A 6,000-nucleotide genomic window follows, 5' to 3' on the forward strand; every position below is an offset into this window, starting at 1 on the left:
GATGAGTTGTTAAGTACTCTTAGGCCTCCATTTCATATAGCTCTTTTGATCATATTGAAATCTTAAAGATCTACATTTATATCTAGCATGACCAATTTTACAACAATAAGAGCATGTAGGGGGTGATCTCATTTTGGCCTTAGCAATAAGGCTAATAAAATCTATTGATTTCTTACCATACCCTATTCCACCCTTATCAAAGCTACATTTTTGCATGCTTAGTAAATTATTCAACTTGTTACTACTAACATTGAATTTATAAAATGATTTTTCTAAGGTAGCTATGTCATCCTTTAATCTTAGATTTTCATGCTCCTTAGATTCTAATTCATTTTTGAGGTTTCTATTTTTTTTTCTAAGTGATTTAGCCATATCAAACATAAGCTTATAAGCTTGTAGTAATTCATTGTAAGATGGTACCTCATCATCATCGTCGGAGGCGATGTCATCATCCTTGGCCATGAGACATATGTTGGCTTCCTCCTCATCGCTATCTTCATAGGCTTCCATCTCAACTGTCTCATGTTTGAGCTCTAGGAGGTCAATCTTTGTTTCCTTGACCTTGTTGGTTCCCTCGTGGCATATCTCCAATTTATCCCATATTTCTTTAGCGGAGGAGCACATTGATATTTGGTTGTACTCGTTCATATCTAAAGAATAATGCAAAATATTCATAGCTTTAGCATTTTGAGAAATTAATCGCATGTCCTCCTTGGTAAAGTCATCCATTCCATTAAGAATTTTAATCCCTTCAACCTCATTCATTTGTTTGTAGGGATCTTTTACCGTAACTTTCCAAAGATCATAATCTACGGATTGAATATATAGGGACATTCGATTTTTCCAATATCCGTAGTTTATGCCGTTGAAAAGAGGAGGACGATTGATTGATTGCCCTTGAGCATAATCGCTCGCTAGATTTGCCATAGAGCCTTTTTGAAATATTTTTCAAAAGTGTGGCTCTGATACCACTTGTTAGAACCTAATCGGGGGGGGGGGGGATTTAGGTTCGGTTCTATCGGCAACTTTAGCAATTTAAAGCGATTATGCAAATACGCAAGCGAAAGACTTAAAGCAATCAAAAATAAATGTGGTAAATAAATGCGTAAAAGAAATAAAGCGATAAATGAGATAGGATATGTTTATGGAAGTTCGACGATAAATCGTCTACATCTCCCCTTCTTGGTTAAGATCGATTAACCAAGGATTCACTAGCACTTCAACTTCTTGGCCTTGATGGCTCCAAGGATAGCCGTAAAACTTGACACGATCACCGCGCCGATACAACTCGATACTCTTGGCCTTAAGGGCTCCAAGGATAGCCTCAACACAAACACTTGGCTTCACACTCAAGTACTTACAACGATAGCACAATACACTTGGCTTCACACTCAAGTGTTTACAACAATAGCACAACCAACTCACAAACTATTTTTACAAACACTCTAAAATATATCACACAAACACTTTGATAGTGAGAAATTGCTTGCAAAGGAGAGAAGAGATGAGTTGGGATATCTCCAAATGACCTTGGATGGCCTCTATTTATAGTTGGCAAAGATTGAATCTGATTTGAGTGCATGAGGCGTGTGTTGAGAAGTCAAGGAGTGATAAAAAGTGTTCGGCGCCGCTGCCTACTTTTTCCCAGCACTGAGCGGATTTTGTGGAAAAATCATATCTCACAATCTAACCGTTGGATTGATCTGAATTTTAAACCAAAGCTTTAAAACATCTGGATATTCATTCTGAACAGTGAAAATTTGATTTGAACAAATAATTCATGCCCAGTATTTTTCGGAAGTCGCTTCATCATGTTTTCGAACTTGTTCTATGCAACAAATTTGACAAATTCATATCTCCCAATCCATCAGTTGGATGGACCTGCAATTTGGACAGAAGCTTTATAACATAATAAGCTTGTATATGATAGGTGGAGATTGGATTTAGATTTCTCAAACATTCCCAGTTATTTCTGAAGTTGAATCCTCATCATTTGCTTCATGTTCTGCAGAAATAGGTACTGTGCAACCTTTGTGGAAAAATCATAACTTCATATATAGCAGTTGAATTGATATGAAATTTTGATATAAGTTTTAAAACATCCTGATATTGATTTTGAGCGGTGGAGATTGGATTTGGATGTCTCAATCACGTCCAGTAATTTTCAGAAGTTGATTCTTCATCCTTCACTTCAAGTTCTACAGAAATAGGTACTGCACAAATTTTGTGGAAAAATCATAACTTCATATCTAGCCGTTGGATTGCTCTCAAATTTGGACAGCACATGTAAAACTTCCTCATCACGATTATGACTGGTGAAGATCGGATTTTAATGCCTAGAACATTCCCAGTAAATTTCGGAAGTTGCTGCTCCATACTTTGGCTTCTTCTTGTCTTTTTCTTCATATCTCTTAACAATGTTTCATCCATTCAATGAGCAATACAAGACTTTATAAATACATGTATAGCTTCAAAATAGCTTCCAAGAATTTAATCATCAATAAATCTAATCTTTAAAATCTCACTTTAAATGGTTAGTAACAATTAACCGAGTTTTGTAATCATCAAAACATAATATTATGAAACTTTTTAATGCATTAAAAACATTAATCTCATAACACGAGATTTGTATGCGTTTAAGGCGTAACAATTGGGATAGATGTCTTAACTACCTACCAAGCGATAGTGGATTGCTATCAGAGGTTTGTTCAGTTTCGTCCAGAGGATGACGAGTCATGGTATTTCTATGGTGAGGGAGCGCGACCCCCGATGCCAGTGGTTTCAGCTCTGAAGGCCCGGTGTGCTTTAGAGTCTGGTGGGGAAGGCTACCTTATCTATGCCATTGATGCATCCTTAGGAGAGCTAGATATCCGAGAGATACCAGTGGTTCGTGACTTTCCAGATGTATTTCCGGAGGAGATTCCAGGTTTGCCACTAGTAAGGGAGATTGAGTTTGGCATTGAGTTAGTGCCAGAGGCTACACCGATTTTCAGAACTCCTTACCGATTGGAACCGTCAGAAATGAAAGAGCTGCAGAAGCAATTGCAAGATCTTCTTGATAAGGGTTATATTCGACCTAGTGTTTCTCCATGGGGAGCCCCAGTACTGTTTGTAAAAAAGAAGGATGGTTCGATGCGGTTGTGTATTGACTACCGTCAGTTGAATCAAGTGACAGTGAAGAATAAGTATCCTCTTCCGCGGATAGATGATCTCTTTTTGATCAGTTGCAGGGTACTTTTGTCTATTCAAAGATTGATCTTCGGTTTGGGTATCATCAGTTGCGAGTTCGACAGGAGGATGTTCCTAAGACAGCATTTCATATGCGGTATGGACACTATGAGTTTCTAGTGATGCCGTTTGGTCTGACGAATGCTCCAGCTATTTTTATGGATCTGATGAACAGAGTTTTCCGCGACTTTCTGGATAAGTTCGTGGTGGTGTTCATCGATGACATTTTGGTATATTCTCGCAGCATGGATGAGCATGCCTAGCATCTCTCTACTGTACTGCAGGTCTTGAGAGAGAGACAGTTATACGCGAAGCTGAGTAAGTGTGACTTCTGGATTGACCGAGTTGTGTTCCTTGGTCATGTCATTTCACAGGAGGGCGTATCTGTTGATCCTAGCAAGACAGAGGCTATTTTGAATTGGTCACGTCCAACTACAGCTTTTGAGATTCGTAGTTTCCTTGGTTTAGCAGGATACTATCGTCGTTTTGTGGAGAATTTCTCTCAGATAGCTAAGCCTTTGACTCAGTTGACAAAGAAAGACGTTTCTTTCATTTGGTCTGATGCTTATGAAGACAGTTTTCGTGAGTTGAGACGTCGTCTAACGACAGCTCCAGTTTTTGTTTTACCGTCTGGATCAGGTGGTTTTGTAGTCTTCACTGATGTTTCTCTCCAGGGTTTGGGGTGTGTGTTGACTCAGAATGGCCATGTGATCGCTTATGCCTCCAGACAACTGAAGACTCACGAGGAGAACTATCCCGTATATGATTTAGAGCTTGCAGCCATTGTCTTTGCTCTTAAGATATGGCGTCGCTATTTGTACGAAGAACGATTTGAGATCTTCACCGATCATAAGAGTTTGAAGTATCTGTTCACTCAGGCTGAGTTGAACATGCGGTAGCGTCGTTGGATGGATCTGTTGAAGGATTACGATTGTGAGATCAAGTACCATCCAGGTTCTTCAAATCCTGTTGCAGATGCGCTTAGTCGCAAAGTCTATGCGAGTTCCCTTCGTACCAATTCGGTACGGAAGGCAGTGGAAGAGTGTTGTTCTTCAGGATGTACATTCCGTCATAAGAAAGGATAGCAAGGGATTCGTGTTTCTTCTTTGCTTGCAGAGCCAGCGTTGTATCGATGAATCCGGGAAGCTCAGAATTTTGATCTGAAGACGCAGAAATTAACCCGTCTGGCTGAGGGTGATAGTACTTCTGGTTTCCATTTGCAGGGAGACGGTCTGTTGTGTCTTTCTGGTCGAGTTGTGGTACCCGAGGATTCTGCTTTGAGGGATGAGATCTTATCGCAAGCTCACCGCAGTCGATTCTATGTACATCCAGGCAGCATGAAGATGTATAAGGATCTTCGCACTCGATTTTGGTGGAAAGGGATGAAGCGCAGTGTCTATCAGTTTGTGTCCCGATGCCTTGTGTGTCAGCAAGTCAAGGCAGAGTTTAGCTGACCCGGAGGGTTACTTCACAGCTTAGAGATTCCTGAATGGAAGTGGGAGCATGTGACGATGGACTTTGTCACCCACTTGCCTATGTCTTCCAGTAATTGTGATGCTATTTGGGTTGTCGTGGATCGGTTGTCAAAGTCAGCGCATTTTCTTCCCTATAACCGCGATTACACCTTTGATAGGATGGCGCAATTGTATGTGCGGGAGATTGTTCGATTGCATGGGATTCCGTTGAGCATTGTCAGCGATAGAGATCCGAGGTTCACCTCGAGATTTTGGGGTAGTTTCCAGCAAGCCCTTGGTACTACATTGAGCTTGAGTACGGCTTATCATCCAGAGACAAACGGACAGTCGGAGCTTACTATTCGCACTCTAGAAGATATGCTTCGCGCGGCAGTGATGGATTTTGGTACAGCGTGGCATGATCATTTACCCTTGGTGGAGTTCGCTTACAACAATAGTTTCCATCGCAGCATTGGCATGGCACCATTTGAGGCTCTTTATGGATGTCGTTGTCGCACACCTTTGTTTTGGGACGAGGTTGGCGAGCGTCAGGTTGAGGGTCCTCAGATGATTCAGCAAATGATTAGTGCAGTGGAGTTGATCCGACGCAGGATTAAGGCGGCCCAGGATCGACAGGCTAGCTATGCGAACACTCACCGGAGGCCGTTACACTTCGAGGTGGGAGAGCATGTTTTCTTGCGTGTGTCACCTTTCCGGAAGGTGATGAGGTTTGGTCGCAAGGGTAAGCTGACACCTAGATTTATTGGTCCTTTCGAGATTCTTGAGAAGGTTGGGGATGTGGCTTATCGTCTGGCCTTGCCACCCAATCTTTCGGAGATCCACAATGTGTTCCACGTGTCCTTGTTGAGGAAGTATGTGGCGGACGAGTCGCATATTTTGCATCCGACCAAGGTAAAGGTAGATCGGGATCTATCGTATGTGGAGAAACCCCTGCGGATTCTTGACAGGAAGGACAAGGTACTTCGTAACAAGCGTATACCGTTGGTGATGGTACAGTGGCAACGCAGAGGTATAGAGGAAGCTACTTGGGAGTTGGAGAGCCGGATGTTAGCCGAGAACCCCGAGTTATTTTGATATTTTGTATTTCATTATATCAAGATGTACTTGTTCAGTTGTAATAAGATTATTTTGTTGACTATTCCTATTTTCCTCTATGACTTAAATTTTGAGGACGAAATTTCTTAAGTGGGGGAGAATGTAGTTGTAGTAGCCCGTAACCAAAATCAGTAATTAAGGAATTAATCATAATTACTTGGATAGAGTTCGGAAGCTTCGAAGGTGAGTTCGGAAGTTCCGA

The sequence above is a fragment of the Henckelia pumila genome, chromosome 2 (genome assembly GCF_033568475.1).
Source record: "Henckelia pumila isolate YLH828 chromosome 2, ASM3356847v2, whole genome shotgun sequence".
NCBI classification, from domain to species: Eukaryota; Viridiplantae; Streptophyta; class Magnoliopsida; order Lamiales; family Gesneriaceae; genus Henckelia; species Henckelia pumila.